Source organism: Podarcis bocagei (assembly GCF_964188305.1).
Source record: "Podarcis bocagei genome assembly, chromosome: W".
Classification (NCBI taxonomy): domain Eukaryota; kingdom Metazoa; phylum Chordata; class Lepidosauria; order Squamata; family Lacertidae; genus Podarcis; species Podarcis bocagei.
The window spans coordinates 44,549,165-44,564,691 of NC_138131.1; the positions used below are offsets into that span (position 1 = coordinate 44,549,165).

Here is a 15,527-nt window from a genome sequence, read left to right on the forward strand (position 1 = left end):
ATAAACACAAAACAAAACAAAAACCATTAATGAGACCATGAAACAAAATCAAATTTACTGATGAATTCTACTTCAGCAGTTTTACTCCGCGGTCCACTTTTAAAGTTCCTTTCTCAAAGAATATTAACATTAAGTTTTCATCTAAGACTAAAATACCATCTCACTGTTTCGGAATGCAGCCATTTCTATTGTCAAATATTTGTCCATTTATAATTTTCATGTAGAGACTGACCTGTTTGTCTTACGCAGACAGAAGAAGGGCAGGTTAGAAGTGATACTTGTCCGGGATCAGCATATGAACAGCCTTAATATGGCTGATGCTATTACTGTTGCCTCCAGCAGCAACCAGCTAAAACCATGCCAATGTATCATCAGTGATGTACAGCCATCCTAAACAATTATATTTCTCTCTCACAGGCCTGGGGTGACAGGCCTTCCCTTGTTTACATTCAGCCCCTCGTGTAAAAAGGTGACCCAGCCTAACGGAGAGACAGAAGCCCTGGGACAGGGCACTGCTACAAACCCTGATACCAGCTCTGTCCCCAAATGCACTCAGGCAAAACTGTTACAGGACCTAATGGCATCAGATAAACACCAACAGGAACTCATTCATTCATGTGCAGTCACCCTATTCTCTTGACTGTAATTTATTTTAAATTGATTTTAATATTGTACTTTTAAATTGCTGCAGGTCATCTGAGGCCTTATGATGAAGGGCAAGAAAGAAATCAAAGCAACGATTGTCATCCTGGTATCACCTACCAACAAGGACAAAGCTGAAGGAGAACTCAGGAAGTTTGAGTCCATTTATTTAGACCATAATCAAACCATAATGGTTACCTCCCCAGTTATATATGTTTAGCAAAGGTTAGAAAAAACCATGTTATCAGTGTTGTGAATTGTCAATGTGATTATCTTAAATATACAGAGCCCACCCATGATGGGGGTGAAGAGTCCACCTCAGGTGGCAGAAGTGCAAGAGCTCCGTCCGCCTGCTTGTGCCGCCAATAGGGAGGTGTTCTGGCATGTGACATTGCCAAGCAAGTGGCAACACTTTGAGGAGTGCCCTGGCTTCCACCAAGTTTGGTGAGAGGTGGGAGTGGTGATGGCGGAAGTGGAGGAGGGGGAGAGGAGGCAATTCCTGTTTTGCCTCAGGTAGCAAAATGGGACAGGTCTCCACTGTAAATACGTTTAAGCTTAACACACAACAGTCACTGTACATCTTGGTCATTTGGCCGAAATGTTTACTATTTTTCACTTTATCCATGCGCATTTGTATCTGCCAACTGAGAATAGTACCAATGCATGGATCTGTTGAAGGAGACTCTAGTCGATAAAAGCTAGGGCTAAAGCTTGTAGCCTTTAGATGCCACAATACAGTTGTTTCTTTCTGCAACAAATTAAGATGGGTACTTGCATGGAAAACACTATTACTTTAATAAGAATTTGGTCCTTCCTAATATAAACCTTATTATTTATAATAAATCAACAAATCATTAATACTTACAAGGTAGTATGTTGGGATATCTGTTCTTTTCTCTGTTTTCCTCTTTATTTGCCATCTCAAGTGTTCCTTGCATATATCCAGGAGGTAATGACTACAGGAAAAATATGTAGTGTCAGTTCAAAACAGCATACTATAGTGAGTAGTTACATAGAGGAGATGGTTTAAGTAAAACAGTTGTATCCCATGGAGCTCAATAATGCCCACATGAAAAGGTTAACAAAATTCTTTGAATCCATCAACCCCAGGAATAAGTTCCAGTTTCAAAGAAAGATGTGTGTTTGTTGTTTGCACTGGCAACTTGAAATAACAATCTCAAAATGACTCATGTAGTGACCATGCCATTAAGAACTGAAGCATAAACATTGAAAATGAACGAGATTATCGAGTATGGATGAAGGACTCAAAATCCCAGTCATGTGAATCCAAAATAAGAAGTTCAAAATATGCAAGGCAATAGGACAATCAAAGTGTGTGTGTGATGTGATTAACTTAATGTGCTATGTTTTTAGAAATCTATTTCAATCCACATATAAATGCTCATTAGAAACTATAATGACTATAAACTTTTAAAGTTTTTAAAGAAGATATGTCTGCATAGAAATCCAGGTTCCAAATCCACACCAGGACCTTGTGCTTGTAATTTGTGGAAGAAAACTTGCACTCACTTACAATTTAAGTGACACATGTAGTTTGCGCCTTAGACATGCCCATCAAATACATAACATACCATCTGACCATCAACGCCAGAAGGCAGCGTTGATATTCACTAGGTTCATGTCCCAATCAATTAGGGCAGAAATGCACCTGGAGGCATGCTTCTATGAACAGATTTCCAGCTGCACTGGAAAGTGTGCACACCTGTACCACAATATATCCTTGGAGTCAAATCATTCAATCCTAGTAGGAATAAATACACTCTCTCTCAAGCCAGTAGTAACATGCAACACCTTGTTATACATCACTCTATCCGGACCAGGACTTCCGTGTTTTAAAATAGGGTTTCATGTAGTTTGCATTACTACATTTAAAATAGGTACATTGGTACATTCTTCCATTTTGGAGGCAGGGTAAATTACCATTAGAAAGTAATAAACATAATTAGTGAAGGAGAAGTTTTTTTTACTATGAAATCACCTAATATATTTAGGAGATCCACACTGTGCCAAGGCATCAGGATGTATTTAATTATTATTATTTATGATTTATTTATTTATAGACATGCAAAGATAAAACATTTAATTGACAGAGATGCACTATTACTTTTAAAAAGGCACATTTTAAGCATATAATCATAATAAAAACTGCTGACATGCAATCCTGACAATTATAGCCTCCTCCTATATTATAGCACTGCTGCATAACAGAGACGGTTTAATTGGCATTTGCTTTTTCACTTAGATGAACTCAAATCTAAACTAATGCTGTTCCTTCATTGCCATGGCTGCATCTATGAGACCTGATGTAAGGAGTAAGTTCAGCTTCACAGAACTGTTCATATGAGGTCAGAGAGCAAACCCAACATAGTATGTTCCTTTCTGCTAGTGAGCGAGCAGCCAGGAAAAAGAAAGCCTTGCTGTATGCAACCACAATGTAGCAGGAAACGAAAGAGCAAGCCTGCTTTACTGAACGAGGTGAGGATCGTATTTACAAGAAACCTTCAGCACCATTAAAAGCAGATATTTAGGGACTACTGCTAATAGGGAGCCAGAACTTGGGGGAAAGGTTCCTGAGTAGCAACATACACTCCTCTCTGGGTTGTGCTCAGATTAACAACATGCCTCTGCTTCCTCAAAATTGTCATATATTTTTTAATCGGTAGGAAGGTCAGGATATCACAGGTCACTGATTCGAAGGGGAAAGCTGTAGATTTCCCTAGGTATCTGAGAAGCTTCAGTTCTCTCCACATCCCATTCGCAAAGCGGCAAATAACAGCACAATGATGCACAGTTGCTACCACAATTCAGGCCTCAGCAAGATTCACGGATTTTCGGCACCTACCCATATGCCTGCACGCTATTCTGAGTTGTGGGATAGCTTGGTGATTATTTATCTCTTTTCTCCACAATAACTAGTTGCTAATCCCCATTTCTTGCAACAAGGCACTGTGGAGTGGGAAACTCCATAGCTTTTAAGGCAAAGGTCAGAATGTTTGATAGGAGATAGGATTTCGGAAAGTTGTGGCACACGGGACAGAATGTCGCTCAGATATGTAAGTATTGGGAGAAACTCCCTAGGTTTGGAGAATATGAACACCACTATGAAATGACATTGCTTTTTCTGCCTTTCCCCCTTCTTCAGTATTTCTACAGGAGAGAATTGCCAAGGCCCTTAATTGTTTATGCTGTAGCACAGTGGCTCTGTGTGTGCTGGAAATGATGTACAGGAACTTGGCACATGAGAACCTGGAGGGGTGGCTGAATGACCAGTCAGGATGGGCAGACTGGAAGCAAAGCTGCCCTGAACCTGAACCAGCCAGGTGGAGTAAAACTATGATGGTGTTTGCTCAATAGAGGCACCCTGCAGAACTCCTCCCATCCCCCAATATAGCTGGCAAGGAGCCTTATAAACTATCAGTGTGAACGGAAGACCTACTTATTCACCCAGCCTTTTGGTTGAATGCTGCACTTTGCAAACAGGTGTTTTAACTACCTATGTGTTCTTTCCTGCTTTGTTGTTTATTGACAGCTGGACTGTATAACTCTATTGTGTTTTTTTATTGGCACTATATTCCTCTTCAGGATTATTTTGTATGAGATAAGTTGATAAAAGGAAACATAGTTAAGCACACAGGAGCTGAGAATGAAGAGCCATTTTGAGTTCAGGCACATCATGGATTGTAAATAGAATACAAGGCCAGCCCCCTACATGGCTTCACTGGCAAACCTGGTCATGCCTCAGCAAGATTTTTAATGTTTCTAAATGGCACGGTATCAAAAAGGAAAGATGGTAAGGTTTACATAGTACAGGCCCATACCTTAGCCTGAAACAAATGCCAACTGATGCACACATGTAAATTTTAAACATGAGGTCCTACACCTTTTCTTCTTTTAGAGGAAGAGTAGCAGGGGGAGCCCAGGCAGATTAGCAGGATATAAAAAATAAAATAAAAGTATTACACACAATTTGTTACCTGTACTTGCTGTGTCTTTGAAGAAAACGCAACATTAAATACAAAATATGAAGACGTACATTAAATTCCTCCCGAAACAACTTTCCATCATCAGCTGCTCTTATCCGTATTTCATGTTCCAGATGTTCCACTGGAATAGGAAAATACTTTTTTGGGCCAGAAGGAGACCTTCTGAGAAGCATCTGTTGTTCTGCTGGATAGAATGCCAACATAATATATATTATTACATATGGTATGAATAATGACACTGCAGTTCAAATGTTCATTTAGAATCCCCTGCTCACCAAAAGAAGAAGATGGGTGCTGGCTTTTAAAAAGATAATGTGTAAAAAGAGTCTAGTAATGCTAAGGAAGAATTTAATCTTCAACTCTCAGGTGTGTTCCTAAGATGATGATTTGGGAGGGGGTTGGGGTGGATGAAAGCTTCACCAATAGGAGCTGTGGTGGGTGGGGAGACTGGGAAATTGGGGACAGACAGTGGGTGGAATAGAAACACATCAAACTCAAGCAATGTGTACAATACTGTACTGTGCAAATTTGACTTGAAACACAGCGGGGGGGGGGGGGGATCTCACTACGTTTTTAGCCAGCATGCTCATAATTAACAGTGAATATCAATGGAGTATTTAGCTGAGAGGAGGGATGTACCTTTAATCCTCTTAAAATACAGAGCAAACCTTTACAATTCCAAAATGGAAACACTTACCATACTTTACACAAGTAAAAATAAATAAATCAAACAGTAAACACTAGGCATAAAAGCATACAAAGGGGAGCTGATGAAAACAAAAGCCTCACAATAACAGCGGGGAAAAGGATGAGACACTGTTGAAAGAGAAGTTTGTCAGTAGAAGCTGCTGGTTTGTTACTTTGTGGTTTTATTTTATAATTTTAATGTACCGTATTGTTCCATCTATAAGACGGAATTTTGGAGGACTCAGATTTAAGAAAATGGGGAAAGATGTATCCGTGTATAAGACACCCCCTAATTTTTGACATTTTAAAGGGGAAAAACCTAGTCTTATATACAGAAAAATATGGTAAATTGTACTTGTTTTAACTATGTTGTATCACCTGACTTCAGATCATTTGGTGCTGGGTGGGCTATAAGTTCTAAGAAGAAAGAAAGGAAAAAAATATCCCATAGCAGGAATATTAGTGCCAAAGCAAAAAAAAAAAAAGGGGGGGGGGTTCCTTTCTGGGATGGGAGGGACTGAAGGGAAGGGAATCACACATCTGAACAGTTTAGATGCTTCAGTTTAGTAATTCTGAACTCATAGCTGAATGAGCTCAATTTCACAATGAGCTCTTCTGAAGGGAAGCCCCACATCTAGAAACACCCACCAATATTTATTCTGCTGAATCTGACAAGCTGACTATTGTGTCATTCATTTTTAACGCTTTCAATATGTTGTAGTGGTTAGAGCATTGGAGTAGAACCTGGAAGACCAGGGGTCAAATCCCCACTCAGCCATGAAGCTCACTATGTAACCTCGGAGCCAGCCACCATCTCTCTCAGCCTAGCCTACATCACAGGTTTGGGGGAGGATAAATTGGGAAGGGGAGAACAACATATATCACATTGGGCTCACTGGAGGAAAGCAGGACTATGTGTTAAATAAATACGTACACAATAAAAGACATTTAATTCTCCAGACGACTGCCGTATATATTGGTTTTGTAAAAATACGCACAGCATTTGAAAAAATGAGCATTAATACAAGCTGTAATGAAGAAAAGGCATGAAACAATTTAGCTGTGATTCCTGCATGACAGGGGGTTGGACTATATGACCCTTGGGGTCCCTTCCAACAATTCTATGATTCCCCCTCTTTTTGTTTCCTTATTATATGTTTCTGCTATAGGTCTGCTATAACAGCTGGATGGTGTATTCTTGTGTAACACTTACTATGCCTATACAGTGGTACCTCGGTTTAAGAACAGTCCGGTTTAAGAACAATTTGGTTTACAAACTCCGCAAAACCGAAAATAGTGTCTTGGTTTGAGAACTTTACCTCAGTCTAAGAACGGAATCCGAACGGTGGAAGGGCATCAGTGGTGGGAGGCCTCATTAGGGAAAGCGCGCCTCGGTTTAAGAACAGTTTTGATTTAAGAACGACTTCCAGAACGGATTAAGTTCGTAAGCCGAGGTACCACTGTATTTCTATTAATGTATTTGTATTTATTTATACATAAAATCAGGTGCAGCTCAGTGGTCAGTAATGTAAATTGTGAGTCTAGCCAACCAGTTTAAGGATTAAACTCAGCTATAAACCAGCTGCGCCTGGGCAAGCTCATAGCCCCTTGCCCATGAAATGGAAATTTACAATACAGGACTATTGAAAGAATGACGGGTTGAAGCCCGAGTTGCCCTCAGTATGCCTCTGAATGCAAGGCTGCTGGGAATAAAAAATGGGGGACATGCTGTTACATCCAGCTTGTGAACTTCCTATAGGCTTCTGCTTGACCCCCGTGAGCCCAGGATGCTGGACTAGATGGGCGTTTGGCCTGATTCTGAAAGGCTGTTCTTACGACCTTACGACAGAGGGCCTTCTTGGTAGTGGCACCTGCCCTGTGGAATGTGAAGGAAATAAGCAGCTATCTTATCTTTAAAAGACATCTGAAGGCAGCCCTGTTTAGGGAAGCTTTTAATATTTAATGCTGTATTGTTTTTAACACTCGATTGGAAGCTGCCCAGAGTGGCTGGGGAAACTCAGCCAGATGGGCGGGGTATAAATAATAAATTATTATTATTATTATTATTATTATTATTATTATTATTCACAAGAGAGACTGTAACCTAGTATAAACTCCCACTGGAAGAACGGGGAGGGGGTGAGGTGGGGGGGGAGCAGAGATTTTTGCCAGCTTCACCTTCTTCCTGCATTCCTCCAAGCAATCTCATGTGTTTCAAAGAGCCTGAAACCTTTGAGAGCAGATTCTCAGTGGGAACTGGCAGTTCCAGGGAAAAGGACAAAATAGTAACTTCCTCCTTCCACTCACAGGAGTGCCCTAGTTCTGCTCACCGAGTTTCTGGATCCAAGCCACTGAGAGTTAAACTACACAAATGTCACATGTGGCTGCCTCTTGCTTTTCATTCACAGGGGAAGGGGTATTATTGGGGACACAGCATACCTGGAGTAAGGCATGTTCCATCCTTCCTTAGCTACAATGGACTATAATCGCATATTTTATTTTATTTTATTTATTTATTTTTAAAAACTAAGCCTTGAAATTTTGTGAGCAAGGGGCACACTACGGGTGTTGGGGTGTTATATCTGGAAAGCAAAATACTTGCTTAACCAACCCGCTATAATTCCAGTTACAAACTGTAGTTTCACACCAAGAGAATGTTTCTCACAGCACAATCACAGCACAGCAACACAGAAGCAAGTCCTGTTAAGTTTGGTAGGACCTTGGTCACATTCACGCCATACACTGAAAACACATGACTTCCCCCAAATAATCTTGGGAGCTGCAGTTTGCTGAGGTCTCTGAAGTTCACATGATTCTTTGGGGAAAGCCAAGTGATTTAAAGGATGTGACCTTACTTCAGGTAAGTGTGTACAGGATTGCAGTCTTAAGTGCCCTGAACACTTGGAATGCAATATCTAATTGATAGGTATTAGCAACATCACACTGGTTTTGATCTAGGGCAGAGATAAAGATGCTTAAGAGCCACTACTTTTAAACAAAAGTATTATTCAATAGCTGCAACTTTCTGCAAGTCCAGTTCATGGCTCTGTTTCAAGGCTTTTTTAAATACATGAAATAAAAACATCCAGTTCACTCAGCTGGGTTGTACAGTGATTTCTGTCTCCTTCACAAATGAATAGGTATGATACACATGTTTTAAAACTACTGTTTCTCACATTCACAAAACATTCTTGTGTAATTATTTCTTTAAAATATTTATATACCCTTCTTCAAACCTAATTTTAGGACAAGGTATACTTAAGATCTCTCGGTTCTATACCTAACATTTATAATATGTAAAAAGTGGCCCAAGTCTAACTAGACTTTAAATATAAATATATTCAATTTCCAGTCTTTGTCTTGGATCCTACACCCTGTTATAGATAGAAACTTGTAAGCAGCATATTACTACAAAAGCGAAAGTTGCTTTAAAAAGTAAAGAAAGTTTTAAAATAAAAACAACAACTAACAGTAACAAACATTTCAGTAACCAAACATTTACATTCAGCATTATATTTACCACTTTAAAAAACCTAAGATTTTCAATATTAAGTAAATCAAATTTATATTTTACCTTGCTCTTCTAAGATTCCATTCGGTATTTTTTTATCACTTGAAGTCACCACTGCTTTTCTGTGTTTCCTGAACCTTAATAATTATAATAAGATAAATTTAGGGGGATAGTGCAGATCTGTTGTGAATAAATAAGTTACCTGTTTACGTATAATACTGCAGCTTGTCTCACAAACCATGTAATTCTGGAAAAACTCTTTCTAATCATCTTCCGTTTGTAAAAGCTTCAGATGGTGGAGAGAAACAGTGTGTGTAACATCCTCCGCTGCCCTCGCTAATGTGGGTGAGTGCAGCCAGCACAGCTGCACGCAACACACTTTCATTTCCTCATTAGATCACATGGAAACAAGACAGAACTAGTTCCAAGCTAAGCGTCTGATGTCTGCTTACCTGAAGAAATAGCCAGCTAAAAGGATCAGAATTATAAACACCAGAATCAGGATCAGCATTGAAGTCAACAGATGTGGCGGTGGACTGTTTTCTTTTGGAGGGCCTAGGAGTTTAAAAAGAGAAGTAAGAAGTGGGGAAACAACGAATTTCTTAATCTCTAACAGATAAAATCGCATACACACAGTTCCTACTTAACAAATTACTTAACACGAATTAGCCACATAGCATTTTGAGCAAGTTATAATCTCTTTTGAAGTTCTTGGCTAGAAATGAGAATCCTGACAGCAACAATTCCCTTGTCACTTCCAAAATAGTTTTGCCATACAGCTATTTGCTTCTTTGTTGTCAGACAACGCCATCAAACCATAAATGGCCTTCATGTACCCTTCTGAGCTTTGTGGAATATTTGACCACCAGGAACAGGTGGATGCCAACTGATTTTCATCCTAAACTTAAAAGGGCAGTAAGTTTTCCCCACTCACAAACCACCACCAGTTCTTACTTCCTCATCAACAATCTCTGCTAACGTGCTACACCATGGGTAGGCCAACTAAGGCCCGGGGCCCGGATCCAGCCCAATAGCCTTCTAAATCCGGCCCCCAGACGGTCCGGGAATCAGCGTGTTTTTACATGAGTAGAATGTGTGCTTTTATTTAAAATGCATCCCTGGGTTGTTTGTGGGGCCTGCCTGGTGTTTTTACATGGGTAGAATGTGTGCTTTTATTTAAAATGCATCTCTGGGTTGTTTGCGGGGCATAGGAATTTGTTTATTATTATTTTTTCAAAATATAGTCCGGCCCCCCACAAGGTCTGAGGGACAGTGGACCGACCCCCTGCTGAAAAAGTTTGCTGACCCCTGTGCTACACTGAATCTGGAACTTTGTGGTACCAGGAATTAAATACATATTTGTGGGAATGTACCATGGAATATGTCAGGGCTTTGCATCTGTTATCTCTTTGACAAGAGCTAGGTGAGAAATGGAAGAGGGAGAAGTTTAAAACAGTCACTTTCCCCCTTTCAGTGTTCCTGTCTTCTCGTTGTACTCAAACAGGGACACAAGTTTAAGTAAATTGGGGGTAGAGCCACCCCGAGATGAAAACTGTGGATTTAAACAATGCCACAGGTTTAAGCAAAGCAGGTATGGAGCGAAGCTGAACTTTTTTAAATTAAGAAAACCCAGACAAGTCAGTTTTAACAAGGAAAATAGCAGAGATGGGCACAACTCCAACCCTCTTTTAAATTGCCATTTCCTCACCCCTGCTCACTCTACTCAAACTTTTGCCATGGTTTTAAGCCATCACTTTTTCTTTTCAGTTTTCCTTCCACTGTGCTTTAGAAGAAGAAGAAGAGTTTGGATTTGATATCCCGCCTTTCACTCCCCTTCAGGAGTCTCAAAGCGGCTAACAATCTCCTTTCCCTTCCTCCCCCACAACAAACACTCTGTGAGGTGAGTGGGGCTGAGAGACTTCAAAGAAGTGTGACTGGCCCAAGGTCACCCAGCAGCTGCATGTGGAGGAGCGGAGACGCGAACCCGGTTACCCAGATTACGTGACTACCGCTCTTAACCACTACACCACACTGGCTCTCTCAAACCTCTGCTGTTTAAAACCAAATGCAAATGAAGAAGGGATAATATAAGGTGAAAAAATGTGTGTTGACATTAGGCATATAAAAATACTCGGAGTAATAATCTTAGAAAATACCAACATCATATTTCAGAGGGAGGAAGAAAGAAAAGATGGCCGATGAGATATGAGAGATAAAAAAGTGTATAGTCATAACATTTTTGTTTTTACAATAATACTGAGACGACAGGCATTCCTTATGTAGAAACAAAAGTATTATTGTCTGCTGAATCCTTAGGGCTTTTCAGACACAGAACCACCCTAAATATTTAGTTCCAGAAGCTTTAATTACAGATTTCTTCTATTTATAATGAAATACTTTTTCTATCCAATGCCATCCATTGCAACAAAACTAATAAATACCCATAGGACTAAGCATACTTCATTCTGCCTCATAACCTAGAGGAATCCAAACTAATTATTTTACTTTAATTGATAAGGTTCCCCCCTCTTTTCCCCACCCATTGTTTCCTTCTCACAGCTTCTGAACTTTAAATAGAGCAGCAGATCTCCTTACATGGAACACACGAGATTGTGCATGTGCAACAGACTTTTGCTGAACAACAACTCTCTTGCAAAGCACAACAGCGGTTCACAACATAAAAACACAGAATACATAATAAAAATTAGAACAAACCAATAAAACCCCTCCCCCAAATACGTTTAAAAAGACATAGCAAGTTAATCAGTCAAACGTCTGGTTAAAGGGAAACATTTTTGCCTGGTGCCTAAATATATGTAATGAAGACATCAGACGAACGTCCCTGGGGAAAGCATTCCAGAAACGGGGATCCGTCACTGAAAAGGCCTGCTCTTGTATCATCACCCTCTGGACCTCTCGGGGAGCAGGCACATGAGAAAGGCCTCAGATGATGGTTGTAGGGTCTGTGTTAATTCATATGGGGACAGGTGGTCCTTAATATCAGAACTTGGAGAAGCTTATCATAAGCTTGAGATCATTCATACTACTCTTTAGCAAAAGTGCAGATGACAAAGTTGTGTGCTCTGGATGGGATTTAGATTTAGATAATTTTATTGTCATTGTCCGTATATACACAGTATACACAACAACGAAAATCAAACACCCACCCAAAGACCGGGTTCACATATACATTTGCACGTATCTCCGAACTCTCATCTATTTAGACATAATCTATAAAACATACATAATCCAGAATATAGCATGACCTATTAAAAACATAACATAACCTAAAACCTATCTCATTCCTTCCACTCCCTACTTACTAAACCTTGCAACTGGCCCTGAGATCATTATTTAGTGCAATCAGAGCTCTTGGATAGAAACTATTCAGAAGGCGTGTGGTTCGTGTTTTCATTGTCCTATATCTTCTGCCCGAAGGCAATAGTTCAAAGAAGTTGTGAGCAGGGTGGGTGGGATCTCTCAGAATATTATGTGACTTCTTCAAGATGCGAGACGTGAAGATCTCATCCAGGGTTGGTAGTCGGAGCCCAATAACGTTCTGGGCAATTTTAATTGTTCGCTGTAAAGCTTTTTTATCCGTTTCAGAGCTGCTCCCATACCACGATAATATACTATAGGTTAGGACACTCTCGATGGTACTATGATAATAGGACAGGAGTAGGTGCTGGGATAGATTCAGTCCCCTGAGCATTCTCAGGAAATACAACCTCCCCTGCACCTTCCTCACAACCATATTAACATTTGCAGTCCATGAGAGGTCCTCCGAGATATAAATGCCCAGGTATTTAAAACTACCAACCCTCTCCACTTCCTCGCCATTTATGTGCAATGGTAACAATACACTTTTCTTTCTCCTAAAGTCAATTATGAGTTCTTTGGTTTTTTTGGTGTTAAGCATAAGATTATTTTCTTTACACCATTGAATTAACCCCTGTACTTCTTTCCTATAAGCAGTCTCATCGTTCTCACTGATGAGCCCCACCACTGTTGTATCATCCGCAAATTTGATGATTGTGTTGGACTTATACAGTGGGGTGCAAACAAATGTGTACAGAGAATAGAGAAAGGGACTTAGCACGCATCCCTGAGGGGCTCCTGTGCTTAATACTAGAGTAGAAGAATAGTAAGGTCCCATTCTCACTGTCTGCGGCCTATCAGTCAGGAAATTCCTTACCCAGAGACAGATCTTCTGATGTATACCCAAGTTGGTCATTTTAAGAAATAACCTGTCTGGCAGAATTGTATTGAAGGCAGAACTGTAGTCCACAAACAACAGCCTTGCGTAGGTTCCCTGTCGTTCTAGATGACTCAATACAGTATGGACGGCGATGGAAATAGCATCATCAGTAGATCTGTTTCTTCTGTATGCAAACTGGAACGGGTCTAAAGTGGATGGAAGACTAGCCTTAATATAATCTAGCACCAATCTCTCAAAACATTTCATAACAACAGATGTTAAGGCTATTGGTCTATAATCATTGAGAGATACCACCACTGACTGCTTGGGGACTGGCACTATAATCGATGTCTTCAGGCAGGTAGGGACATAACCCTGCAACAGGGATAGGTTGAAAATGTCCGTAAATACGCCGGCTAATTCTGCAGCACAGTCCCTAATAGCCCGTCCCATGATTCCATCCGGTCCAGCTGCCTTCCTGATGTTAATGCTCCGAAAGGCATGTTGTACGTCACAGGTCTGTAATAAAAGTGGTTGTCTATCAGTAGTAGTTTCTGATGATGTGCTGGTGGCCAATGCTGTAGTGACGATAGTTCCGGTTCCCTCCTCAAAGCGGCTAAAAAATTGATTCAGTTGATCAGCCAGGTGCGCACTGCTGCTAGCCAATTCGTTTTTAGTATTTTGCCCTGTAATTTGTCTCAAGCCTTGCCATACTCGACGAGGGTCGGAGCTCTCAAAATGTTTTTCGATCCTCCGGCAGTACATAGCTTTGGCGTTCCTAATACCCTTTTTCAATTTGGCTCTAGCTTCTCTATACTGCTGCGCATCACCAGAGTGAAAAGCAGCATTTCTTGCCTTTAACAGAAGATACACATCCCTGTTTAGCCAGGGCTTGTTGTTAGGGAACACCCGTATTTGTTTGGTGGTAGTGACAACATCAATGCAGCTTTTAACGTAAAACAGTACTGTTGAAGCATATGTGTCCACATTATTCTCCTCAAAAAGCGACCACTCGGTGCTCCGAAAGCAGTCTTGGAGTTGCTCAGATGCACCTACTGGCCACACTCGTATCTCTCTAGTTGATGGTCTAATTCTGCGTACGAGAGGTCTATATGATGGTATCATAAGTAAGGATATGTGGTCTGACTGCCCCAAATTGGGCAGGGGCTTGGTCTTGTATCCATGCATGATGTTACTATATACTCGGTCCAAGGTGTTTCCCCCCCTAGTGGGACAATCAACATACTGGTGGAACTTAGGGAGCACAGTCCTTAAATCGGCTCGGTTGAAATCACCAGCAACCACAAGTGCTCCATCCGGGTGGGCCCGCTGCTGTCTGCTAATAGCAGTCAGCAGGTGGCCCATAGCTGTAGTAGTGTTTGCATCGGGAGGTATATACACCGCTGTTATTATAACAACATTAAACTCACGTGGCAAGTAAAAAGGGCGGCACTTCACCACTAGGTACTCCAAGTCAGGAGAGCAATGCGTGTCCATTTGTTTAATGTCTGAGCTCCAGTTGTTGTTTATATAAACGCAAATTCCTCCTCCTCTGCTCTTCCCGGATTTGGCGGTTCTATCCGCTCTAATTACTGAGCGTCCTTCTAGCTGCAGAAGTCCCTGTGGAAAGGAGGGATCCAGCCACGTCTCTAAAAGGACCATAACACAACAGTCCCGGATACTTTTCTGCCGAGAGGTAATAAGTTCCAACTCCTCTACCTTGTTGGGTAAGGATCTCACATTTGATACAAGGAGACTTGGCAATGCAGGCTTGTGGGGGTTTTTACCTAGCCTCACTCGTAGTCCAGCCCTGCAACCCCTCTTCTGCTTGCGCCCTCTCCGTTTCCTTTTCTTTCTGGCAAGGAGAGCAAGGGGAGTATCCCAAGAATGTGCAAGATATGGAGGCTCTCTGATAAGCTCAGCTGGAATGTTGTAGGTTGAGACCTCCTGGTTGCAGCCTTCCCCTCTGCCGATACTTAAGAGCTCTTGACGACTATAAATTACTTGTGCCTGAGTATTCACAGTCCATAGCAGCAATAAGTTCACAGATAAAAATAAAACACAAATCACTGAATACCGGTCTTCGGAGTGCCGAGCCGCTGCAAGTGCTTGCGCCGCCATCTACCAGGCATCCCCCTTAAAGAGGCAGGTTGCAGTTTGGGCGTGCTCCTGGAACCATCACTGTATGTACCGTATTTTTCGCCCTATAGGGCACACCTAGGGGTTTTTTTTGGAGGGGAATAAAGAAAAATAATTTATTCCCCCCCCCCCAGGCATGGGGCTGGGGTGGGGGAAGCCCAAGCTTCCCCCGACCCCAGCCCCCAGAACAGGCTGCTATGTGCAAGCCTTGGGAGCCCGGCGGGAACTCCCGCGGGCTCCCAAGGCTTGCGGATAGCTTCCTGAAGCCTGCATTCACCCCATAGGACGCACACACATTTCCCCTTCATTTTTGTTTTTTGTTTTTTTTGCAAATTTTTTATTGGTT

The 15,527-nt window shown here is 41.3% G+C and overlaps 1 long non-coding RNA gene across 2 annotated transcripts in view; it reads right to left on the bottom strand.

Annotated features, from left to right (window-relative positions):
- Positions 1–1,087: 1,087 nt before the first annotated feature.
- LOC308578342 overlaps positions 1,088–15,527 on the bottom strand; it is a 36,703-nt gene continuing 22,263 nt past the window's right edge. The window contains exons 2-5 of one of the 2 annotated variants that reach the window (XR_014003887.1): positions 9,297–9,399; positions 8,908–8,981; positions 4,697–4,830; positions 1,088–1,598 (exon numbers count right to left, since the gene is read on the bottom strand). This is a non-coding gene — a long non-coding RNA (uncharacterized lncRNA). Of the gene's footprint in view, positions 1,599–4,696; positions 4,831–8,907; positions 8,982–9,082; positions 9,187–9,296; positions 9,400–15,527 lie in introns of those variants that run through there. The other variant, XR_014003888.1, reaches the window with a different exon arrangement.